This window comes from Pseudomyrmex gracilis, unplaced genomic scaffold (genome assembly GCF_002006095.1).
Source record: "Pseudomyrmex gracilis isolate BER0280 unplaced genomic scaffold, ASM200609v1 scaffold_173, whole genome shotgun sequence".
In the NCBI taxonomy this organism is placed as follows: domain Eukaryota; kingdom Metazoa; phylum Arthropoda; class Insecta; order Hymenoptera; family Formicidae; genus Pseudomyrmex; species Pseudomyrmex gracilis.
The window spans coordinates 262,250-289,791 of record NW_018020757.1 but is presented as its reverse complement, the minus strand read 5'-3'; the positions used below and the strand labels follow the sequence as shown (position 1 = coordinate 289,791).

At 42.5% G+C, this 27,542-nt stretch overlaps 1 protein-coding gene across 2 annotated transcripts in view; it reads left to right on the top strand.

The window, feature by feature from the left end:
• The window catches only part of LOC109857801, a 285,853-nt gene that overhangs the window by 32,347 nt on the left and 225,964 nt on the right, over nucleotides 1-27,542 (top strand). The window contains exon 1 of one of the 2 annotated variants that reach the window (XM_020434501.1): nucleotides 12,037-12,054. The exons of the other annotated variant lie outside the window; for it this stretch is intronic. The gene's annotated coding sequence lies outside the window, so the exon portion shown is untranslated. Of the gene's footprint in view, nucleotides 1-12,036; nucleotides 12,055-27,542 lie in introns of those variants that run through there. 2 annotated transcript variants of the gene reach the window in all.

Below are 27,542 nucleotides of genomic sequence, written 5' to 3'. Positions count from 1 at the left end.
GCGATCACTTTCTCGCGCCACGACTGTTGGGGAATGAAACTCTTGAGGGTGGGGTGGAGAGGACCGCTATTAATTCCGCGTGTTAGACAAGCATGTTTTCCGACAAACGATAACGATTAATCGAAACTCGAATGCGAAAATATACCGCAAGTTGAAATGTTTGAGCAGAGTTTTGTATCTTTGCCAGATTTTCTATTTTCTTTTCTGCTCTCTGCGTCTTTTCTCTGGGCGCGAACGCTCGATCGTAATTTTTCTCTATATCGCTCATTAAAGATAATTACCGCTTATTCCTTATCCGCGTAATTTCTTTCGCATCGGACGGTCGTCGTGAGAAGTGAAATTTATGCCGACTGTTTTACGTGGCGGTAAATGGAATATTTCGCGGCGCATGAACGATAATAATCAAGCAGCACGCGAATGTGAAATAATTTCACGGGTGTGCAAGTAAGACTGTTTGTGGAAAGGCTTTGTATATTCTTGGAGAAACTCTCCACCTTTCTTTGAGTGTCTTCCTCTTTTTCTCTTTCGTTCTCGCGCGCGCGCTCCGTATCTTTCCTTTTCAATGCGTACAGATGATCGTAATTTCAGTTGCATAGTCTGTTAAACGTTGATAACTGTTCTTCTTATATCTAACATTAATTATCTTGTCTTATTTCCGCGAGGAACGCGAAATTTAGCGTTGACCAGTTTTATGAGCGCGACATGGCGGAAAATGGAATATTTTACGGCGGACAATAACAATCGATCATCGCCGCGCGAAAACGTCAAGTAATCTGTGAAATATTTGAAAAAAGTTCTAACAGTATTGGAACTTTGTTATAAAAAAGAACCAAAAAACAACGCGCGCGCAGTGCCGGAGTCCTGTCATTTCCTGAAGCCCATCTTTTTTTCACAATAGCGTATATTTCACACCCTTTTGTAACTGCACGCGCCAGATTTTTTGGCAACATCGACCGCGTGACGTGATCTCGCGCGTTGCCAATTAAAAAACTCGCGTTTTCGCAACACGTAGGTGCACAACGAGCCTGCAGTTTATTCATTGTGCGGAAAAAAAACCCCTGTATATACCCTCTTATTCTCGTCGCCGCTAAGCCGCGCGAAATCCCCTTAACAAAGTCGTATCGATCCCTTGGAAAAAGTCAAATACGGGGCACACGCCAACCACTACACTGCGATTCGCATTACCGCAAGATTACGGCCCGACAAATGTCTTTCGAGTCTAAACCAGCTTAGAAAGTTTTCTCATTCCACAGCTGCAACGCGCGGGGGACGGGAACTCTCTCGCTCGGGTTTCTCTCCCGTCCATTCGCTATGCAGCCGGCGTATTTCAGTTATCCGCGTGACTCCGTGCGACTACGGTCGCGTCGTCGATTGACGGCAAAGGGAGTCGCGGATTTTCGTGCTTCCGTCGGAAAAGCCGGCCAAACTTCAACCCAAATTCACGCAATCCCAACGACGGCGGGAAGTTCGCTCGCGATTGGAAAGTCACGTCGCGATCGCATCTCTATGAGAAAGAAAGAGAGAGAGAGAGAGAGAGACGAATCGTTTTCTGAGCTTTTTGCGCGATCTCGTCGTCCTTCGTACCCCATCGCTTTTTATCGTTTTCCCCCGCGTTTTCTCCGCTATTCGCTCCCGCGCTGTTCCCGTCTCTTTCCAGGAGTTTTTCTCGCGATTCGCTCGCTTGCGTTGCGATTTGTGCCGCGATTTGGCGCGCTTCTCGCGAAAAACGCAGACAGATGTATGAAAATTCGCCGTGCAAAAACAAGACGATTCTCGTGCTCGGCGTGAAGAAAGAAATTTGCAGTCGCGGAGGGACGGCCGGTCGATATATAAACCTGAATTATTATTAGTGTTTTCCGCGATCCACAATACGCGTACGGCTTTTTCAGCTGAAATCGTTGCGTATCTGCGAAAAATGTGGGCGCAATGGATCCGACATGGCGTGTGCTGCACAGCGTATTTTGGCATCCTCGACGTGTTGTTTTTTGTTTCAGTCTACAAGGGAGAGCGCGCGCGTCGTTTTTGGAGCAAGCACTTGCCGGCTGTTTGCTGCTCCGATTCAATAGAGTACTTTTTACTCTTTTTCGCGATACGTATCTTTGACTTCACAGCGCGAACGAAAACACGCACGATACGGGAGTATCTCGTATTTTTGTTTTGTTTTTGTTTTTGTTTTTTTTTTTTTTTTGAACGTTGAATATCACCAGCATTTTCCGAGTGTTCTGGTAACAGAGTTAAGGGCTATTCGTCTTGACAGTTGCATTGCTTTTTTTCACGCAGTTCTATCGGTGTAATGAACTGCGATTTGATAATAACGAAGTATGTTTCGGAATTGCGGGACAAAATTGGGCGGAGTGTTCTCACGTTTATATCTTGTGATATATTACAAAATCTCGTAAATCCGTCACGTTCAACAGTTTTGTTTTTCATCGGTCAGGATTTAAAACGAAAGGAATCCGAATCTACGATTTTTTTTTTCAGTAAACTCGGTAAATTTTCGAGCTCGTATGTATAAATCTCGTCTGTATACGATGCACGCGCGCGTGTACATACACGCAAAAAGCTTTTTTTTTTTTTGACGCGAGAGAAACAACATTTTTAATCCGATAGATTACAAGCTTCTTCTGCGTAAAAGCGTGAAACTGTGTACGTGGAAGCAGTTCGCGATAAAGATATGAGAAGGGATGGTAACATTGCAAAAATATTGCCACTGATTCCTTGCTCACCACCGCCTTGCCTCGATGCTATCGGACTCGGCGTCGCGCGATTACGTCATTTGCATTTACAGTACCGAGTTTTATCTTGAGACGCAGCTGTAAGATGTGCTAAAATTATTTTTAGCACATTCAAAGACGTCGATCAATTAGCGTTAATTCTTAGAAATTAGAGAAATGAAGAGAATATTGTTGCTTTCGCGTTAAAAAATTTATACTCGGAAAGTACTGAATATAAAATTGTATATTTTTATACCAATATTTATTTATTTTTATAACATTTTCAGCCACAAAATTGTCTCGAAGTTAGATAATCAAGTTTAAGAATAGGTTATCTCTCATGTGCAGGCACGTTTGATTTAATTTCTGATTGAATTCCGATAGCGAGAGACGCAGGTTTCGCGCGTAATCGGATCTTTCGTGTATCTTACGTTTCCATCACTGCAGGAAGGTATATCGTGACGGTGGACCGTTTGCCGAACCCGATAACCCTTACAGCGAATCGAAAGACTTAATCAGTTATCCGTGCAGGTGTGGACGAGATAGCACGCTCTCTCGATATATATACGCTGAATCCGACTCCGTGAAAAATACACGGGACACAATACAACGTGCGCTCGCGCGCGTGCGTGTGTGTTGCGAGCGAGAAAGAAGCGCGCGCCATGTGTTCACAAGTAACAACAATTCGGATTCCGGTTATTTTGCATACTCGAATAATCGAATACCCGTATCCTTTTTCCCTCCTCGGTTTCTCGTTTCGATCCTCGTGTTCCTCGGCTTCTTCGCGAACGACTCGTTCACGCTCTCTGCTCAGCCGCTCTCGCTTCGCTTGGCAAGTTACCAGAAATTTATTTGCTTGCCAACAAACTCGTCTAAGTCCATTGATTCTTCCTTCGAAGCTTCTCCGGAGCCTCGAAGAGATTTACCTATTCGCCGTTTACTTGATGTTGCTTTTGATGTTGCTACCATCGATCCGCCTCGGATAACCTTCTAAAGCGAACGATAGTAATCCCGCCTTTATCGCGGATACCAATTTATATATACATACACACACAGTTCGATAGCTTTAACAGTTTGATACTAAAACATCTATAATAACGCTTTATAGATTCTAAGTAGGCAAAAGAAAAAATTGCTCCGTACAAAGATCTTCGAGCGCGAAAATATAAAACGTTAGTGATTATTATCATTATCTTCCGTTATTGAAAGAACTGTCTATCTCCGCTATCTGGTAGATAGAAAACTTTGTTACACTCGATAACTCAATTAGCGAACAAACGAAGTACAAAGATCGATCGTGTATTCTTTGACGTTCGATATTGAAAATTCGCGTTTTCTTCGAAAAAGGAAACACGAGCAAAATAATTGTTTTCTTTTTTTTCAAATCTGGGAAGTCGTTTTTTTATAACATAGTAATTACATATACATATATACCTATGTTCCACATAGGTATATATGTTCCACATAGGTATATATGTATATGTAATTACTATGTTATATGTGTAATAATCGGAATTCTTGCAGTATCGATCGTGAGTGGACGCGAGTCCGGGACGGTTTTTTGCGAAAGTGTTGCGAGTAACGAGGCGAACTATAATTGGACCGAGATAGTACGGCGACGATGTCATAAAGTTATCACTTGTCGCGACTCAGGAGATCTCTTCGTGAGAACTTTGAAATGAAATAATTTCAACTCCACAGCAAGAGCTCCCTGTCCCGGCATGCCTTCGAGTTTATTTTAGATAAAAAAGCAAGCTGAAGGCGTGTCTGGTCTCCGCGTGCTCATATTCGCGAGATCGCGATCTTCGTCTTCTAAACTAAGAATTAAGTCTTTTTACACAGCGAGATTGATAATTCGTGATTATTCACGGTAGATGAAAGCTACAGCGTAAATTTTTATCGCGTAGCGAAACATGATCATTATTTTTTATTTTTTTTCATCGCGAGAGAACGGAGCACTGAAGTTTGACCGTAACACAAAAAACGCGCTACGGTTCATTTCACCGAGACAATAAAAACAAGCTATGTAGACTTTATTTGATGAAGTATTATTTTATATTATTCGACTTCCTGTATAAGAGAGATAGATAGATAGATAGATAGATAGATAGATAGAGAGACGCATTTATAAAATACGTTTTGCTTGTGATCGTATTATCGTATTTATAATATTAGTACGACGACGATGTCATAAAGTTATCACTTGTCTTCAGATTCAAAGACGTGAATATTTTATATCGATTATAACTTTTACACATATCTCAGAATTTTGCTACCGATATTCCTTACATTACGAATAACAGACTACTGAGTGTGTTATTTTTAGCTCTCACGTTAGATATTCCGCTCTGCTAGGTGGAATAAAAGTACAGTCTGCATTTTTCTGAAGCAAGCGCACGTAAATGCGTACTCAAGAATGCGAGCGCGACACACGTGCAATCTCGTTCTCACGCGATTGCCTGCGCGCGCGCGACTACGCCGCTAATTACACTGACAACACTCGCACGAATTGTAATTAAAATTTCGTTTTGAAGCGAAGCGACGACGCGTAATAGCCACGAATAATTCGCGGCGTATCGCCACGGCATTTTTTAGCTCTCCCTCCTCCCTCGACGTTACTTCGCCAGCTGCCGACTCGCGAACTAATTAAGCTCTCGTTTAGCCGCGATCAGAAACGGCGGCGTTTTAAGCGATTATGCTCGCGCCCGCACGTTTCTCGCCGCGAAATTTCTCGAGTTATCGAGTTCGGTCCTTTCGTTCGATTTTCTCGCGCGCGCCGAGTTTCATCGTGGGACTACACGTCTCGTTATTCTACGCCCGCGAGCGGTGCTTGGACAGTATCGGACAAATATTGAGTTTCGTGTACGGAATATCGTAATGCGTTTATAATACGCGAGTACAGAGTCTCGGGAGAACCGCTCGATCGAATGATATTTAAACCATTGCTACGCTTACGGAAACCGGGATAAATGGGGAGAGCAGAGGTGGCCGTTAATGATCTATTACGATAAACCGCTTATTACGGATCCCTCGGAATGGAGATCGATATACTCTTCTTTGTCGAGCTTGCAAATTCTCCCCCGGTTCTAAATGTGCCGCTCCGTGTTTGCCTCATGTGCAAATTGCTGAGGCAGAAGAGATCCTTCGCAAAGTAGATGTCTATCATCGGCAACATCAACACGCGACAATACGTTCGCAAACGTGACATTGATCAAGATACGATCGAGAGAAATACGACGATTTTTGTCATATTCGTTAACCCGAGAGTAGTCACCTGGGTGTTTTATACACACTAGCGTCAAGAAAAATGAAGCTAACATGACTGTAATTTATATTATATATAATATTAAATACTATGTATTATACACACATATAATTTATTATATATTTCGAATATTATACTTTATATTGTATTATATGTATTATATACATACTACAGTAAAGTCACTGACCTCGGCCGCGCGGCCGCGACGGAGTCACTGACCTAGGCCGCGCGGCCTTGGCGGGGTCACTGACCTTGGTCGCGCGACTTTGGCGGGGTCACTGACCTTGGTCGCGCGACTTTGGCGGGGTCACTGACTTTGGTCACGTGATTACGATATATATATATATATATATAATACGTATATATATGTATATCTATATATAATACGGTAGATATGTCTAAATATAATATTATATATATAATATATATAATATTCTCTTTTTTACTCTTTTTTTGTTCTAAATAAATTATAGAACAATCAATAAATTACAATCTGTGATGAATAACAATGATTTTTAACTGGAATGTAAAAAACACTCCAGGTGACCGTGTACGCAAAAACAAATGGCGCGATTACTCTCGGATTAATGAATTACCGTACGTTTATGAAATGCGTCGTTGTCTGATGCGGTCGATTTTTAATAGGTACTTTTTGTTGTCGTAATTGCGCAAGTTGCAATTTGTCAATCTCTTTTGATCAGCAGATGGTTTTAAATAATAAAATTGATACAGCGCGTGTGAAAGAGAAATATTTATCAAATATAGGTTACTTTACTAAAAACTTCAAATAAAATACGCATTTTAATTAAACGATTGATACTTTTCAAAACTGTAGTAGTATTATTGCACGGCAAGTTTATAAAAAATTTATATATCCTTGAAATATTTTGGGATATTGCCGCAACGAGAGAAAATAAACGCACGGTATTTAGCGCTTGTAAAACGTGCTTATAGAGCTATTTTCACTCATCCCGAACTCCCCTCCATCCATAAAGGAGTTTATATCGCTGGGGAGGCTTATTATACTACTGAAAGTGTCAAAACACAAACTGCCGAGTTCTCCAATAGAGCGACGAGCGTCGTAATGAGATTAACGTTTCCGCGCACAACCAGAAATAGCCTCGGTCGGGATGTTTTCGGGGAGGAGAAGAGTGCTGCGGGTCGAGCGACGCAAGATTCGTGCGGGTCCCGGGGCTTTTTGACAACGATAAATAATCGGATCAGAAGCGCGCGCGATCGGGGACTTTGTGAGTCATTCCCAGCGTCGAGGACAATCAGGCGAGCCGCGCCATTGTGTTGCGCCCGAGTCGTTCTGCGTTTCGCTCGCATTCTCGCCCCGTTTGATCCACCGCCTCGCGCGCGCGGGGAAAATAATAACGAAGCCGCACGTGTCCCCGATTTATCTGTGACTTCTGCGAGAGCGACATGGCGTGTCGTCGTAGGGGTGCGTTTTTTTTTCTAAATGTGACAGACGGTGGTTAGACTAATTGCGTTTATTTATTGAGAGCCAATTAAAACGCCGACTTTATTATTTTCGCGGTTTTGTTGTCGATCTGAAAGAACACACCATGAACTGATCGAACAGAGAATTGTGCGATACTATTCCACGTATAATTACGAACAAATAAGTCTCGCGTTTCAAAAGAGATGAGTCTTTTTTATCTCTGAAAATGAATCGAACGTGATAAATTGCGAATGGCTTATCACTTATACGTTTGTCATTTCGCGACGCGAACATCGTTTCTGATCAGACTCGATTAATCACAAAAACATCATTGATTTTATTTCACAGCGATGTTCGGGTACGCACTTGGCACGCCAAGTGCTCACGCTCGATGTTCACGCCGGGAATGTTGTTACGTCTCCGTAGACAATGGACCTATGTCGAGCACGAACTATCTATTTGGGTCGTTGTCGATTGTTGTTTGCGCGATGCTGCGCGCTTTCATCGGATATCGGTGATGATGCTCGCGCGTTCCGTGGTTTCGTTAAATAAAGAGCTTTGTGTTTTAATCGGCAGGTATTGACGCGCGTTCTGCGAGAACGTTTTATACAAAACAAAAGTTCGAAGTGATAATTAATGCAAATAAAAATTTGAATTTGCATGATCGAGAATTTAATCATGTCGAATACCGATATACAAATTTTTGCATCAATTTCAAGGTCTTTGTGTAAAACACGTGTATAATCAAATCAGTAAACTGAGTAAGTTTTCTTGGCTGGAAGTTGACAAGTTTGAATCAGTTTCTAGACAGTTTTTCTGATCAGTTTTTTTCTGGAATACATTTCTACACATTTGCGGCACTCAAAATGCGTTTTTTTTTGTTTTAATTAAACGAGATTATAAAATTGCGATATATCGAGTTCGCTTTATTAATATTTTTTTAGTTTTTTTTTTTGTATGAAAATTCTGCAGGACTATGGTTTAGTTTTCAATGGTTTGTATATCAAGTTTAACGATACGTACAACTACATAAATACATGAGAAATGCGATATGCAATTGCAATCGCTAAAAGCGCATCAAATGTTAGCGAGCAACGCTATTGAAAAAAAATTCGATCATTCTTTCTTTTTATCCGTCTATTTTTATGTCTTCGTATTTTGTTCTCGTCGCGTTTTCTTTTTCTTTCTGTACTCTTCTACGCTTGCTCTTTTACTTCGTTTCGATCTCGTTTTTCTCCTCCGCGATGCTCGAGGCTCCCCCGCGACCGCGGTTTTCTGCGGAGAGCTATTAGTTTACGTCAATGCCAATGATATTTGCGCTAAGCCCCCATTCTCCGACGAAGATATCAGGCTTCCTTACAATAGACTGTAACAGAAAGAAAGTAAATGAAGTACGACAAATCATTGAGCGACTTCCTTGCGAACGAAGGCAATTTGCAACAATATCGAGAAAGAGAGATAGAGAGAAATGACGAAGAAATCGTTGCGTGGCGCGTGTCGTCGTCGTCTTTATTAAGTCGCGGCCATCGACAGAACGATTTATCTTCACCCTCTCCTGCCGCAACTCACGCGCGGCGCGCGCGTCACGTGCTACATAAATGTCATCGGTGTAACGCCGTCGTCGAATCTCCACACCGATATCTCGTAAAATGTGCCACGCGGTTTTCAGTTGTGTAAAACACATACACACACACAAAAAAAATAGAGGAGCTATACGTCCGTCGCATTGTACGGAACACAGCCGCGGGACGAACCGATTCGCGCTATCAGTGCTTGACGCGGTCGTGGTTATGGCAACGGGGTTGGTGAAGAACGGAGAAGGGGGAGGTGGAGAATCGCAGGAATACAGATAGAAAACTGGTCGTGCCGCAGGGCGGCGGAGAACGGGGTGAGGTTATATGGGGTGTCGTCGAATCGTCGCGTCAGTGCTGCGTGTTTTAATTTGACGTCACTCAGCGCGTCAGTTCCATCTGGTGTTGCGAGGACTCTCCTCGTCTCGTCCAGGACACGCCAGTCACTGGGATTTAATATCAAACCAACCAACCCCCGTTCGTTTCTCTCGCTAGCGCGCGCAAGCTCTCTTTCTGCGTTTTCTCTCCTCTCTCTGCCTCTTCTCTCTTTCTCTCTGAGGAATCCGCCGATAGATTTTTCACTTGTGCGAGCTGATGACGTGCCTCAGTTGTCTTATGATGAGTCAAAATGCATAAAATCGTTTCCGATACAAAACGGCTTAGATTTTGTTTTGCATCTACTCTGTAAGAGTAAAAATCGTACTCATTGATGAATCGGTTCGTGACGCGAGCGATAGTTCGGATTCCGGAAAAGGGATTGCACGCACGGCAATGTGTAGTGCGCGGGTGGCGTGTCAGTTGCACATTTTGCGATTCAATCACGGGTCCTTCTCGCGTGTCGAACAAATCTCTTCTCGCGCTTGTGTCTCTACGCGCTCGGATTGGCCTAAATGCTTTCGGGCGTTATTCCGGTCTCTTCTTCTCGACCGAATAGACACAACTACGTGAATCGGGGCCGCGCGCAACGACGATGTCGTGGCCGACGTTGACGGCACGGCGTTTTGCCATCGTGCTTTTATTTACCGGCGCTTCTATTTTCGCTTACACCGGCATTTTTCGTCTTGTCGTCACCGGACGTACAGAAATGTCTCGTGTTTTCTCGTGGCAACCGGCGCTCGATCCATTCCCATTTTATCCCGGGTGTGTAAAGACGAGACGAGCGACACAGAGATTATTATTTATATTGAGGTTAAGCCGAATTTATCGGTCGCTAAGGACTGTTGCTGTCACCTTGGTGGTATATGAGCAATTCCGCGCGAGATTGTCTAAGTCGCGCGGCCGTCACGTCGCGCATTCGTCGTCGTATTTCCACCGCGCTGCTTTGCTCCACGTACTCCCGAAGAGACGCGTAATGCGGGACTTCCGAGAAGGTAAAGTCGGTAGTCGAGAGCAGCTTTTGCTGCTCTCCTTTTCTCGGAGATATAAAGATGCGCGCAAGTGTATCCCCGCGGTCTCGAGTGTCTTTCCGCAAAGGACATGAACGTGCGCGCGGACGCGTGTATACGTGGGTGTCTCAGTGCTAAAGTAATGCGCGTCTAGCCATCTTGATAAGTCGTTCTTAAAACTGCAAAAGCGTCGTGTTCTGTTCTGCTAAACACACTGCAGTCTCTCTCACGATTCTCTAATGTCACTTCCGACCGCATTATTACGCATGCAATAATTTGAGAGACGCGCGTCTGTCTGGCGTTTTTTATTTAGATAGAAATGTGGAATAAATTTGTGTACAATTTTCCGTAGAAAATTGTTCTTTCAGTTTGTAAATTATAAGAGAGTGTAATTAAAATAATGTAATTGTTTCGAATTGGAAAACAAAAGGTTCGAATTAAAAACAAAAGAGGGAGAATGCATTTTCTGTTCCAATTACACGGGAGCTGCGCGCAACGCGCGCGTATAACTTGTATAAAAGCGCGTGAAACTCGCGCTTGTGAAACTGTGTACAGGATGAAGTTTCATTCACGGAAACAGAGACCGTCTCATTTATTTATTGCATAGTTGTAATTATGTACCGCGAAAAACACGGCCGCGTGACAATTTCGCCGCGTGTAAAAACGATCCTCGTAAACAAAATCTCCGAATCAGATGTGCGCTTCTCATGCGCGGACCGCACGGACGCAAATGCGTGTTTGCGTTTATGTACGTACACGCGAAAGCCGATATATCGAACCCGCGCGTCCAGAGTCGAACTCTCGCGACGGGATGCAACGGGACACCGTTGCTCTCTTGTGCGTTGGCGCGCGTCCATAAAATGTGGGTGGCAAACGAGGCAAACAGACGACGGAGGCAGAGGCGAGAGGTGGCCGAGGGGGAAGGACCCGGACGAAGGACCGTAACGAATGAAGTGCGCCGCTGTAAAAATGCGGTTTTATAGAAGCAGCCTCACATAACGTCCGAGTAACCGAGACGATGGACCGTCCGAGAGAGCGGAAGAACGAGCGTCGTCGGCGAGCGTGTGATGGCGCGCTCGCCGGGCGATTCCGCTTGTACGTGGATAAGCGAAGCGGGAAGGAGAGTGGGTCGGCGGAGAGACAGACCGCGTGTGGGTGCGACCGTAAAAAGGAACATCATGCACGCGCCTGCACGTCGTAATATCTGGCTCTCGTGCGTCCATACACTTGGTCGAGCTCTTTTTATTCCGCCGAGCCTTATCCTCGGTGCGCCGTCTTACCTTCGGTCGCTCTTCTCGACCCGTTCCCTCTCTGGTTTCGCCACGCGGTCTTTTTTGCCACGTCTTGACTGTGTAAACCCGCCATAAAGCCCTGACGACAGGCTCGGAATCCCCGACGTCACGATTTCGCCGCGCGATATCGATCACGATCCCCGGGAGCGGAGTAAGTGGCCGATTGCCACGTCGCGATATACTCCACCGGCGATACGCTATTTTTGACGCTCCGGACACGCGTTGCTCTCTCTCTCTCTCTCTCTCTCTTTTTCTTCTCTTCTTCTCTCAGGATGCGCGTTCGCCGCGATGAGATGCTACCTTCCGCTCGATTCCCTTCGACGAAGGGAGCAAAACAGCGCCCGGAGGCGACGCGCGCGTTTAAACACGACGACGTCTTATCGGTAAACACGTACGTGAAAATAAATTCATCGCCATCGGGCTTTCGGATCGAAAATAACAAAAGGTTCCGGGTTATCCACCTTTGGGAACAACTCGCGCGGGCGACGATTACTTTTCTGCAGACAATTGCGCGAGGAGAGTCGAACGCGAATGGCGCGATCGTTACTGAGGAAACATCAACTGTTATCGTTGCGTCGCTCGCTATTATTATTCCCTTGATAGCGAACAGAATTGATCTCGTGCGATTGAAAAAGCGGCGCGTGTGTGTAGCGAGAAACGAGCTTTTTCCATCGCGCGTTTTAACGATAAATTGAAGCGATTATGCGCGACGGTCTTGATTATGAAAACTATGATGTTAATTAAGATGCGTTCGTCAGTAATATTAATGCATTTCGATTCGCAATCTGCAAGTTTTAAATTTAAAAAAAAACAAGAAAAAAAAATCTTAGTACTAACACTTCAAAAGGTTAATATTCATGATATCGCGGGTAATGAGTTCTGTTCTATAAATTAAAATTACGGACGCCATCCATAGTAATTAACAAGTCAAATTTGTGTAAAGTGGTTAGGTAAAAGCTAACATTCCCGGTATAATCTGTAGAAGAATGCGAGATATACTTTATGTTTAACGTTGACTTTGTGAAGACGACTAATTAGAAGTTGTATCAGATAAGCCACTTAGAAGCAAATGGCATGGATGTTTTAAAACTCGATGTTTAAAGTCCGTGATTTTATCTATACGCTTTTTCTCTTACGGAAAAATTTTCTCGCTTCTTTATGCTTGCGCCGCACGTCTCTCTACCTTTGTATTAAAATATATTATTCTATAAAATCAGATAAAGTAATCTCTAATTAAAACTATGTATAAAGTTCATGTAGTTTATAATAATTTCTTTTTTTTTTTTCACAACGTGTTTCCGTAAGATACAATTTTTCTTCAAGTATTACGAACTATTTTAGAAAAATACGAAGGCAGCGAGGAAGATAAGAGAAACTAACCTATTTTATGACGCATTTGTCTTCTTTTATTCACGCGCAACTGGATATATACACCGTATATGCGCGCATATGCCTCGTTTTCGAACAATCGCACTACTTCGGTCGCGTCTTGTACAACAATTGACATTGTCAGGTCGATGCCTATCGACATGCGAGCTGTTGTGCAAGATGCTCCGCGAAAATAGACAAACGTCTGAATAATTCAAGCAGTTTCCTGAAAGGATTTTGTCGCGGGTTTCGGATTTTGTTTGTGCGATCCGTCGCGTATGCAGATCTTGAATACCAGGTCGCAGCCGTTGTTGTTCGCGGCGGTCACAAGTGTGTATTTGCATTGCGCGAATATAATTATACGCCATCGGCAACATTGTGATATTCGAGCACACGAATATAATAGGCCCGTAATATGATTTTAATAATAATGGCAATAATAGTTACCTACAGTCACCTAATTAGTATTCGCGTGCAAACACATAATTGAAATGTGGTAATAGACATTTACAAATAAGTAAGCAGATCGAGCGGAAAGAAAGAAATTGTTGGGCAGCAAATTTGAACGACGCGCGCAAATGTGTAATATTTAGATTAATTATTAACAGAGCGAGGCGCGCGCGTTCGCGAGACTGATTTTCCTCGGCAATGCGTGGACATCGTTGTGAAATATTGCACAATTTCTATCATTATCATAATTTTGGACGCGAATTTTGCGGCGGAGACGAGTGATTTAATGTACGCTTCCTCATGCTTTCACGCATACCGCTAATAATACAGAATTTATCCGTGGTTTAACGATGTACGGTTTCAGAAATGGGCGACTTGTTGCTACGAATAACGGTTGGTTGAAGTTGATAATGTGAATAGTGCGCGCATCCGCTCGCGCCAGTCGCGTTTTAAAATAGAAAACTTGAAACGAAGGACGAAGTAATAAGGATTATTTAATAATAAGAAACGTGCCGCTCTTTCTATAATACTTAATTTATTCTAATACTTAATTTAATCTAATTTCAATATGCATACAACGGCCGAATTAGAAATTCGATTTACATTCTAATTAAGTGATTATTCCGGTATACTGATTAAATTTTAACGCAAATTACATTCGCCGGCAAGATTATTCGCATACATTATATATACGTTGTTCAACAACAAGACTGTTCTCTCGTGTATATAAACGCCGCGCGTCGTGCTTGTCAAAGGATCGAGGGAACTTCCGCGTGTTTCCCGCGATCCGCAATATGTATCGAACGCTCTCTCGCCTATTATATTGACGTAATCGCAAATCGATTGCAATTGGTCGCGCAAGTATAAACCGCAAGACGGCAAAGGACGACGGTGCACTTTGCGTGAGACAAACTATGTTTGTTGCGACAACGTGTGTGTTACTCGCGGCTCGTAGACGCCAATTGCACAACGTAGTACATATCCGCTCGAGCGGCAAACGTGCGTATATAATTACGCCCGTTCAGAGGGAATTTGAATAACCCGCACTTATCCCGGGTTAACTCCTGCACACAGCGAATCTTCACATAATGAGACGTGTAACACACTCGATGCATGTCCGCCGAGTAAACAAGATACCGCACTGTGTGCAACTAATCGCGATGCCCATTGAGCTTCTGTCGTGTTCACTGCACGCGTCAGGTTGGCTTAATATTTTCTCCCAACGTCTCACGTGAAATTCTCTTGAAAAGATTTTTGCGATCGTAAACGTTTATTAAAGTAAGAATATAACAATGCGAATATCGAGAAACTTGGAAGAGATTAGAATATTTTAGAGTTGTTCCGCTCGTGAGATGGCGCTTAGATGACGGTAGTTTTCGAGTAACATTGTCATCAAGGAAACAAATTGCCAAAGTTAGAAATTGTTTGGTAAATAAATTATCAACTCTCTCCGGCAAACGTAGGAAAGTTTGTAGCGGCGTATGCTTGCCGGTTACATACCCACTTCGCCGCCGCTAACTTGTTCCAAGTTCTCGATGTATCTGTCTTCATTGGCAGTAATTCTCATTTAATTTGTTGAATTGTGCGATACATTTTTTTCAATATACACTGTCTGACAATATAATTGCACTGCAACACGTTTATTTCTTTTTTGTTTTAGGTGAGTTCCAATTCTTAATCTTCTCTTCGAACGTGGCTGTTTCGCTTCGATTACATTGGTAAGTGATGCGACAAATATTTCGAGCGTTTTAGATCATTTACACGGAGACGAACGGAGAAGTATACGAGAGAGAAATATACAATTTTTTTCCTATCGACCTGTAAATTGCAGCTTCTCTTTTGCGCGACGATATTTTAATCGGAAGTAAGATAAAGTTATTACGCGGTAGATGGAGTTAGTGAGAACGACGGCAGATTCGTGAAAAACATTTGCCGTGTTCGAGGCTTACGAGAAACTCGCGTGTCTGGCTTATCGAGTTTTGAAATGTAATTGTCGTCTCTTTCTCCTTCTTCCACCTTCGGAGTCTCCGTTTGTCTCTGTGTGTGTGTGTGTGTTTCGCGATGCACGAAAGATTTTTACGGCGCTGTTTTTCCAAAGAAATAAACGAAGAATAAAAGTTGGACGCGACAGAAAGGGCTTCGTACTTTACGGTTTTGTGTGCCCGATGTATTTACAGTAAACTTGTCGTCGTTCTGCTAATGACCGCAGTCTTATCAGTATCGCGGATCAGAGTCTAGCGGGAAGTTTAATTAATATTCATGACTCTCACACTCGCAAAAGGATACTGTGCACTTGATGCACGTTTGATTGGCGGCGGTGCGGCTAGACGAGGTTTTACTATAGAAAACACATCACGTCAAACATCCAGTTCGAATAATTCCTCGTGGATATCATCTCGCGTGAGCAGCGGCAAGATCGTCGTGACCTAACTCGTTATCGCGACGCGTATCGTCTGATAATTAGTTCGTAATATACAAAAAATAAACATTTCTGCGTTTAAAGAAACATTAGCGGCGTTATCCGGAATTTCGAATAAGAAACGTTAAGTTTCGCGTTATCTTTATATATGTGCAATTTAAATCTCATGTTGTTTTTTTATTTCCTCGCGCGTATACCGTCGAGTCACGTGTTTAAATGATGATTCTATAAACAACGTCTTTCAAACTGCAGCCATTTCGTATAGAACGCGCTTTACTCGCCGCGGAAGCTCGCGAGACTGCTCTCCGCCGCGGTATTTCGCAGGGGAAATTACGTCCGTCTGCATTTGCAAGATTCCTGAATTTTACAACAGCCCATGATACGCTTCGCGCAATGATAACGTGTACCAAGATCTCGAAAGTGTTTTATTTTACGGATACAACGGATGCATTTGTCATGCGATATAACAAGCTTTCAGTGTCAAGTACAAAGTGGCATTTGTAACGATTATATATTCTTTATGAAAATGTCAAGAGAATATATTTCGATATTTGTGTTTTTGTTTTTTGCGCGCTCGCAATTTTGAATTTTTAGTCAGCGATTTCGTGCGATTTCGACGATCCGGTATTTTCTGTCGCAAGAAATGTAGAAAAATGTACCGTTTTTGGAGAGTTGGTTTATAATCCGACTTAGATATTGCGAGAGCGCGATTGCACATCAAAAGAATCAAAGAAATTTCTGTCCTCTCGAAAGTAAGCCTAAACGACAAGATAGGGAAGTAAAAGGACGATGTTCGTCTTCTCTCTTTCTTTCTTCTTCTTTTTCTTCTTCTTCTTCTTCTCTCTCTCTCTCTCTCTCTCTCTCTCTCTCTCTCTCTCTCTCTCGGCAGTATAATTTAAAACAGCCTTTACAAAATATTCCGGTGCGAGGAACTGTAAAAGCGGTTACGATTTTTTTGAAGTACACAAATGTATTTCTCAAAGTATAACATCTCAGGCATTTTAAACGAATATGATTGAATTTGCAAATGTACATGCTCAACGACTTTTTTGATTACATAAGATGAATTGTAGAGCGCGGATAAACAAATTTGATCAGAAATACAATATTTTCAATAAAATATGTCGCAAACGTTACAAGGATATGTTTTATAATTGTTTTGTGGTGATACTTTAATGATACTTTAATTTACGTTTAGTGTTTGAGAAAAATTTCAGTAGATATTTCAACGTGTGTAATGCATACAAAATTTCCGAGAAAGGAAAAGGTCCGATACGCGCGTTTCCGTCACGTTACCAAAAGTGCGGGAGAACGGCCGTTTGCATGGAGCCAATCGAGCAAAATCTATTATACGACGTCATTCGACACGCTTGACTTCGATAAAAGAATCGCGAGCTATATGTAACTCTTGTATATACAGTACAACGAGATTGCTTCGTATACGAGAGTCGAGGAGGGTTATCCAGTGTCCCTTTTTAACGCCATTTAGAAATCGCCATCACTATACAGTTTTCGAAGCGGGAAAGATCGCGCAAGATGTTTTACCAGCGAGAATATTTCATGCATATAGTTCGATTTCCATCGGACGATCGGCAATTTTAAACGGAATATTCAGAGTACGTAAAATGTTAGTTCTTTTATCTTCCTTTTTCCCTTTTGTTTTATGTTATGCATATATGCAAGAATATCGACTAACCCCTGCGGTACATTTTTTTTTCTATCAAAGAATATATATCGAGTATCTCGCTTTTTATTAATATATATCGAATATAACTAAACATTTCACGTCGAAGCTATCAAGTGAAAATATAGGAAACGGCGAAATATAAAGTCTATATCTTTTAGTTGTTTAATGCTCAAAAATTAAAAACGAACAGCTTCCTCTCTCTTTCTTTCTGGTTTTAATATCTCAATCATATTAATTTCTCAAGAATTGTGTAACAACGAATTCATTTATTATATTTTTCGTCGAATAAGTATATAACGGAAAACGCGAAAATCCGAAAGCGTATCACTAATATATAAATACGGAAACGTGGGGAAAGAGAAAAATAAAACAAGGAGAGAGAAAGAGAGAGAGACACTATGAGGTAAATTTTTTAAATTTAACTCGATATTCACGCAGTTGAAAAATTAGCCGAGCAATCCGCGCCGCGGAATAATATAAATTTCTCGCTCAGCTGAGGCGTTAAACCAGTTTTCACGGCTGAAACGAGCTTTAATTAAAGAGCGCCCGCCGTAAATGCAGCTACATCATATTTTTTTGAATGCGCCTTCGGGTATCGGGTATTACGTAACTTGCAATCTAGTTTATTTCGTGTTCAGCGAGAGAGATAGATAGAGAGAGAGAGAGAGAGAGAGAGAGAGCTGGACCGCTGGCTGCTTGTCTTTTTTGTTTGCGCGATCTTCGTGAAGAGAGTAACGTCGAGAGCGATGGTAACATCGCGCGCGAAATCTAGCTGCTCTTAGAGTTCTCGAGAAACGATGAGCTGTCGAAAAAGCGTGACCAGTTCGTTGCGCGGATTATTGCACCGCTGAATTTCACTCGTAGGTATCCAGTACTCGCGAGCTCTCCGACTTTTATTGTCGGCAACGCAGCGTTTCCACTCGCGCCGTCCCGGTCGTCTCGCTTCTCGTCGTCTTCTTTTAATTTGTACGTCATGCATCAACGTCAGCCGGTCTCAGCTGCTGCTGATTCTGCCGTCGCGCTGCTTCTTCTGCCACGGCAACGTGGACGACGCTCTTTCGCTCGTTCGAGCCCGTTCGCCTACTCGCGCCGGATGGACCGGCCGGTCTGCCCGCATGCCATCCTAATAACGGGATCCCGCCAAGGGCTAACGACACGATTCTGGACCCGTCCGTGTATCGCAAACCGATCCAGGATGCCGTTCCATATGAAAGACACTGGAATTTTCACCGACAAGAAACAGTTTATTGCATATTATTTACGAGATAAATTGTAGAATTTCTCTTATTTAATTGCTATTTTTTTGAAATTTTTGAACAAATATTCAATTTAATTTAAATGCAATTTTTGCTTCACGACGTCACGAACAAAGTGCGATTCGAATCGTCTTGGTGGCAATAACAGGATACAAAACAAATCGCGATGAGTTAATTACATCCAATAATAGGAATAAGCAAAGGCACATGTAGGAGAATTATTCAATCAATGATATGGCATGCAAGCTGTGGTACTGAGCTGTAATTAGCAGCGCTTCTAATCGAGACAGTCTATTTCGATTCGGATTATTGCACGTCAGTACGTGTGTGAATACCCGTTGTTGTAACGATCGGGTAATTAGTGAATTGTGGAACGCGCGCGCGATTCAATAGCTCGTACATCTAATGAAAGGATTGTAAGACCACAAAAGAGGCCCGTTTGGGGAATAGGATATAAAACAAGATAATATGCCCGAGAACAAGGAAGAAAAAATGATACAAAATAGAGAGACAGTTTCTTATTTAAATATATTTAAATATAAAAGACAGTTTTATATTTAAATATATTTTTATGTAATCGCGATTGATCGGAGTTTTCAAGATGAAATTAATTGAGAACAATCTCATTATTTTTTGCAACGCGTTTAAGAGAATTATGTCAACGAAAGATTAGTGACATCGAAATGAACATAATATTTGCGACTTTTCAATAAGATTTGCTAAACTCCAGTCCTTGACATCGTTTAATGGGTAAATTATCGTTCGGTTGCGAGAGGGAGAGAGAGTGAGCTGCGGATAGAGAAAAGAGCTGGCGAAGGAAATTTCAAGCAATTTCTGCCGAGGAACGAGGTAATCGCGTTATTGGCCGTTGAAAGGGACGTCGGCTACGACGGCGAAAACGACGGAGTCGGCGAAGATGACGGCACGGCTCGGTGGACCGCCGAGAGAAACTCATTAGACGCATCATGCTTCGCGAACACCGGGAATAATGCGGTGGCACCGCGACTGGTTTTTGTTAACCTGTCTTGGCACTTAAATAATGGGAAATAAAACGACAATGTCCGAGAGAGAACCTATAGTGTACGCTATGCTCTTCTCAAAGAGAGTCCTCCATCTCGTCCCTTCTTCTCCTCTCTCTCTCTCCGTCTCGCCTTTTCTTTCTACCGCTCTTCGTTCCATCTTTTTCTCGTTTCTCTGTCCACATCTCTATTTTCTTCGTCCCACACTCGGAGAACTTCCGAAAAAGCCTCCGTTCCGTCCGCGTTGATCAGCCACGCGGGTGGCACTGCGGTTCTCCCAATAGCTCTCGACCGCAAACCGATACGAAATCGACGAGGCACTTTCGTTTTCGCAAGATTGTATCGACGTCGCAAATCGACGCACGCGCGCAGCACCGGGATGCACCAAACCGAAACAGAAACTTGGCCAATTCGTGCGGTACAACGTCGGACGAAAACGCAAAGCCCGTGACAACAAGTTTGTCGTTATCTAGTTGAATTAACTACGAAAGTAAATCAGAATGTATTATTCAGAGACAGAAACGTTAAAATAACTGAGATTGTGTGTTACTTCTTCTTTATTATCTTTGATGATCTCGCAGTTTATTAAAATAATAATATATATTTTGTTTGCCACACACACATACACACGCACACGCATGAGCGCGCGAGAAATCGTATCTGGACTCGTATATTTTTCGGCCTCGGATATTTTGTCCAGTTCATCGGGTTCGAACGTGCGCGAAATTGAATACGCCGCGTCGCATATTGCAATGGGTTCTTGCCGGTGTGAAATTTAGCTTCGACGACACAATGGTCCATGATCTTTAGTATCTTTCATTTTTATACGATATAGAATATCCGTCCCACAATAGTGGCCCATCTATGGATTCGCCGCTGCGTGAAATACGAACGTTAAACGACCGTTACGTGAGTCCGTGCGTTCCCGTCGTTTCCTGAATTTTCCCCAGATGTCTGTCGGCTCTTCTCTTCGCGTTCATCCATCTTTTCAGTATCATCAGAGTATTCGATTGGTTCGTTTTCCGTCGAGTTTAAGATCTCTCTTCTTTTTCAATATCCCCCATTCTGTATTATAAAATACGATTGCGTTACGAGATATCTTTATATTGCGTCTTTCACATCACTTGGATTTCTATATTTCGCTAATTCGATTTTCGTACCTATAAGTATTTAAATACGCGTTCTGTTTTATGAAGTGAAAAGATTGTAAAAAATAATAAAAAAAAAAAAAACCATGCGCGCGCCTCCGTAAAAGTGAATTTTACGCGGGACAAAAAAAAGGCAGAATAAATGATAAAGTGACATTTTTTGGAAGCGGAACGAAGATAATTGGATGGCTGTACCGAGCCGGTATACTATGCCGTTAGAGATGGCCTTGTCGCATAAAACGTGCGACACAAATTGATTCTGTGTCGAATGATGACAGAAAATCGAATTCTCAAAAAAGTGGAGAAATGGCCTTTTTGACATAACTGATTTAATTCTTTCACTATGTTAGAGCCAAATTTGACACTCGCTCAGGTGTTTGACGAAGCGTGCATGTCAAAAAGAATGCCGCAAATTCTCTATATCAGATTTTCTATCTATTCTTATATAATTTTACATGTAACTGTTGTCACAAAACAGTGGAAAATACTAAAAAACATTTTCTTCGGACTGTTAGTGTGAAAACTGTATTTTTAAACTCACACAGTCGATAAAAGATCCATAATTAACAATTAATTGAATTGCTCACATTTATAATACAATAGTTAGATATTAATGAGAGAAAGAGGAAGAAAATAAACGCGCGCAATTTGAATTTTAGAAATGTTTTTTTTTTTCAAACTATTACTTATTTCCATGTCATCTCTTTCTACTTGTTTATCTTGAAATTTCATTTAAACTCGCTTACGAAAGTTGCGTGTTTTGACTGTATACATATAATATAACTTTTATACGAAAATTCCGTATAAAAGTTTCGAAACAAGCGACACAGAGAAATATGTGCATTTGAATTCTGGAAGAGACTACCTTGATGAATAACGTACGCGTTTCTTCTTAAACCCCGCGGGAACTCACCGGACCCCTAATTCCGAAAGTACACACGCATGGCTCTCCGGAGAGATCTCGAGTTTCATCCGGTGAAAAAATTTATGGCGCAACGCCCGATTTCATCTTTTACATCAATTTATTCTTAGCTTTTTTCTTTTTTTCAATTTGTCGCCTAATATAATGTTTTCAGTTTTTCTTTGATTTCGTTCATTTTATTTACACTCACACGCAAAGGCACATCGCACAACAGTAATTTAATTTAGCAAAATATTTTTAACAAACGATGTAATGCATAAAACATAACAGTTTTTTAACAAGCTAATTTTATTTTCTCTTTCTCGCTCTCTTATTTTGTCACCGCACACGGAAGCAGTGTAGAAAATACACATTTGCATTTTAAAATTTTGTAATGCTAACGAACGGGAACCGGGAGTTAATATATTATCATCATATTATCGCGAGGTTACTGCGTTTTAAAAAGTGCAGACCGAAACTTTGGATATCAAATATATATATATATATATATATGTTCCTCTTGCAATACAATATATTGTACCATAGGATTTTTCTCTCTTTTTTTTACTCTGATACTGATGTTATTTCATTATTCTAAAGAAATTACGTAGGACAGTTTTAAATATTTTTTTGCCAACAACTCGAATTGCCGTTTGCGGAAGCAATCCGGCTGGTTAATCGCGCGCGCGTATTTGCGCGCTCGCGGATCAAACGTGGGATTTCGCGTACACCCTAAAAATAAACGTGCGGCTTTCACGCCGCTGCTCTGTAATATTTGCATGGAGCACACGCCGCGCATTTGGACGATATATCTATCACGCCTGCCGCTGCTGTCCGTACGCAGTCGCGCAATGTGTAGCGCGCGGTTACCGCGAGCCGCAATTACGGCGCGACGGTGTGTAATTCGTGTATGGTTATTCTTGTTTCTCTCTACTCTTTTTCTCTCCCGTGTCTTTCTTGCGTCTCTCGCGCCGACACGATTGCTCCTCGCGTCTTGTTCTACCTACTTTTTTTTCTTGTATGCGTAATAGCCTTTACACTCCTATAATTGCGCTGGCAAGCCGATAGAGCCACAGAGGTACCCGTAATCACAATGGCGCTGTCGCAAAGAGCATGCCAGAGAGACCAGAGACGAAGACCCTTTCATTAAGGGTACAAGCAGGTCTTCTCTTTGACCCGTCGTATATATATATATATATATATATTATATACCGACCATGCACGAGAAGAGTCCCGCGCGGACTTATTCTCCGTCTTTTTCTGTAAAAGAAATTAAGGAGTTTATCTTGAAAAAAGTAAGATAGAGAGAAAGAGAGAGACGTACGCGCGGCGAGAAGCGAGGTCAATCGCGTTGCGACAATACGCTCGGGAACTGAAAACCAGAAACGTGCCAACGACAGAAGCAATTCCGGTTATTATATATGATTGGCAAAAGGAAACGTATTCAATTTTCCGGCGGGATAGTTTTGCGAAAATCACATAGCCGTGCTAAAAGCGCGCGGCTTGTATCGCCGCGCGCGGGATATAAGACTCGGAAAAGAATATTATTTTATCTAGAATTTTTTATACGATTTTTCCCCAACAACCGTGCGTATTGCTGCGAAATTATTTAATATTTGATAAAATAATAGAAAAACGAGAGACACACGACGCGAAGCACATAGCGCTGATAAAACTTTCAAACAATTTTCTAGTCTGTCAACGCGGTTTATCAGGTTAAACTTGTTCGAGTTCGTCGCGCGCGCATATATTATTTCAGCGCGCGCTTCGATATTTCATTGTTGTAGCAAGTGACGTATCCGATGACTTTTACGAACTCATGGGATATTGGTTTCCCAAGAAACAGCTACGTCACGAGTATTCCCCGTGGAAACCTCCGAGAAAACGTAGGAGCACATTCCTAAAATACGCATAGTCTCCGTCGAGTGACACTCTCGAAACGCGGATATTGTCCCGAGAATAAGTTACGACATATTTCGTGCGCTTTTCAAAAATGAAGAAGTGCAAGAACGGAAGTTGTCACGACTTGATGGCTTAAAGAATTGAATATCGAATTTCTCGCCTCTTAAATTCGTAACTTCATGAAATTGTTTTGAGATGAGAAAACCTAGAAGAAAAATGCAGTTTTTTTTTATTTTTTAAAAATACATTTGACACCGTTTCAACAAGCGTGCAGTATAATAGCGATTCTGGTAATTACCGCTGTAAAGTCGTTTTTGAAATGAAGTTATGATTAAATCTTCTCCAACGTGTGGAAAATTTGTCTATTAGTATCGCTTCTGTATTTTTTAATCTAGCTCGATAAACTCGTCTCGCGCATATATCGAATATATAAAAGCGTTCGCTTTTACTTTACCGTGAAACGCGGTTTGACGGTTCGCGATCTCGTTGAAAAATATATATAAAAAAAACGGCATTAAAAGATCCTTTCACGTGCAGGAACCGAGCTTCTGATGAACCGAAGTATCGCAAACGAATAAAATCTGTAGAGAATTAACGATATCGAGCAAACGTGCGCGCGCGCGTATCTATCGTACGAGGGAATCAGCCCCGCGGGAATCAGCTTCGGCTTCTCTTCGCGTGGGTGGAGTTTTTATTTAAACGCGGAATTTTACGAGCTATTCCCGTAATGGCGAGTTTCGCTCGTTTATCTAAATCCTCTTCACGGCGGATAGATGGTTGCCGGACCCTCGCGCGCGGGCAACCGCCACGGAATGACCGCCACAAATGACCGCTCTGACTGGGTCGTGTGGATCAGGCCGGGATGGATGGCGCGCGAGATGGCGGGGAGGATCTACCAAGTTCACCTATTCCCTCTCAAGGTACGGGATCTTCCTTCCTAAATGGCTCTCTGTTATATCAGCCAAGAGCGCGCTTACCAACTATTTCGTGCCGGTATATGATTGTCTTTGTACCCTTTCCCACTCGTACATAACGATATACCGTGTGGAGGAGTGTGTGGGTGACAGCCGTCAGTCCGCGTGGACGAATCCGTCCCTGCGCAGACGAACGAATTCGAGTTTGCGTTAAGCTGCGGAGATATATTATTATACAAAGGTTCGTCCGCGTACCTGAACCTTTTAGCGAAAATGCGTGATTCCTCTCTCCGCAGACGGACGTTCCATTATACGCGATGTGTATACGCGATATATATCTATTGTGCACACGAATAGTCGCTTGTGTGCGCCTTCCACGCGGGATCTACGCCCGCCGTAAAGTCGGCGCGCGCGAGTAAATTTATAAGCGCGCGTTTACGTGTGGAAGCTGCGGTTTACATACCCGCCGTACACCAGCGCACACCGGCAGGGGAGGTCTCTGCCTCCAGAGGCCAAGCATCGTTTCGGGAAGGCTCGGTTCTCTATTATGTATAATAGGGATACTTGAGTTCCGAGACGTTGTTTGCCGTCTACCTGTCTGGCTCTTCGTCTTTCTGCGGAATGCTGTCGCGTTCAAGTATCGCGGGGAAACGTTCCTCTGCGAGTTCGCGTTGTTCGGTGACATCGTTGTACGTCACATCGAAACGTGATCGAGAAGAGGGATCTTTCGACTTTTAACGCGCGGTCTCTTCTTGTCTGACTCATCGCGATTCGATTTATTTTTCAGCAAACTAGCGCATAAAAGACGGCCAAAGCTTTTAGTGCGCCGTTTCTTCTTTCTTTTTTTTTCAAGCATTAACTTATTAGTTTTTAAAACCCCTGCGAAACTTTCGGCGCGCTCTTTGTACGGTACAACTTCGTCGGTCGTGGAAGAGGAAACGTTTGTGTGCTTTTTGGATAATTGACAAGAGCGAAAGTGCTAATTAAGCTAAGAGGATCATATAATTCTTAAAAGTAGCGTACACAGAAGTTCGAGTTTAATTAGGCGATACGCACATTTTTAAATTGTCAGAGGAGCGTGAGTGAAAGTTTAAATGCGACGAATATTCGTTAATAATTTTAAGAGAGAGATGGAATTGTAGATTTTATCATTATGTGTAACCACACGATCGGTTTATTATCAGAGATTCACGTCATATCGGGAATGTTAAGAGCCGAACCATTTATTAGAAGAGCAATTTTCCGGTCGATCAAGTTTTCCCACCGTCGATGCATCCTCGATAAAAGACCGCCTTTTCACGCGTATCGCAATTATAGCGACACGCTTATCAGGTCGATTAGGGTCGGTGCGAGCAATTTCTTTGTTCGGAACAGCTGATTCGTCCGAATCGATTTTTCACCCTGAAATTCCTATCATGCTTCTATTGACGTGATTCCATCCAGAGTCCCTCCTAGTATAGTGACACGTTAGTTTCTTTCCGTTCGATGACAATGTGGCTCGACCTCTTGAATGATTCGCGTCAGTAGAGACGGCACGGCGACGAACGTTTCGCAGAAATCAATAGTGTCGCGAAGGACGACCAACACGAAGGGAGAGAATCGGGACTCTTTACCGTTTCTCATTCCAGGTATATGTATATATATATATATATATTCTGGAAGAGAAAGAGAGAGAGAGAGAGGGAGAAAGTTTAACAATTGCGGCGTGTGCGAAAAGCGCTAAAATGTGGCAGACATTTAGCTTCCCGATAGATGGCGAGAGAAGTGGCGCCGATATATACGTTGACAAATTTACAATCGTACGTGGAATTTGAAATTCCGGCGTTCTATCGATCCTCGAAATACGTACGTACATTTTCGTAAAAGGAAATAGCTTCGACAGAGGAAAGAGGGAGGGAAAAAAGCTTTGCGGTCGCGCTGGAATTCGAGATGATGCACGCGCGTGCAATGTTAAAAGTGAAAACGCTGCGAAACTCGATAATTAAAAGCGATGGCCTCTCTCGCGCTCTTCTCTCGCGGTCGTTGGTCGTTCACGAACTTCGGGATAAAACGAACGTTTGCGCAACATATTAAATATCTTCGAGTATCAAGTTCCGCCGTGGTAATTATATCTCACTCGTCTTGTAATGTAACGATTGTTGAACGTCGAGAATTTACTAAATTTATTATAAACTCTGTCTTTCTCTCTCTCTCTCTCTTTGATGAGAAATCTGATTCTTTCGTTGAGTAATTGGAGGAGGCTTGGCGCTTCACCGATCTAGTGACAGAAAATTCTTGCGCTATAATAACATTCTTGGACGTTGCGCATGCTTTATTCGCGAGTAGCTTCCCCCTCGAACTTCGCATCCGGAACTTCGTGAGAGATTTACTTCGTTAAGAGATTAGTATAGTTTTCTCGTTCTCTCGCTTTGAGAGCCCCTTTAGTAAGATACAGTTAAAGATGTTTAAACTTTTCTAACTGCCGTACCCCGAACTTTAAAGAAAAACCGCGCGGGAGACTCTTTAATTAAACTTTCGACGACGAAATTCTCCTCGCTCTTCCCCTTCTTCTTTTACGGAAATTCAAATGTGATAGAGCGCATCGAAAACTCGGTCAGGTAATTAAACATTCAGAAAAATCTGTGTCAGAGCGAATTAGTATTCCCATCTTGAACGCCGCATTTTTTTTACCCATCGCGAAATCATTATCAATGGAAATTACACCCGGGAACTCATTTGCATATTTGATGCATATTTTTGCGTCTCACATACGCGCGCCTTCGCGCTGAATACGATCGCGTCTATAATTAGCCCGTGTGCATTGTTGC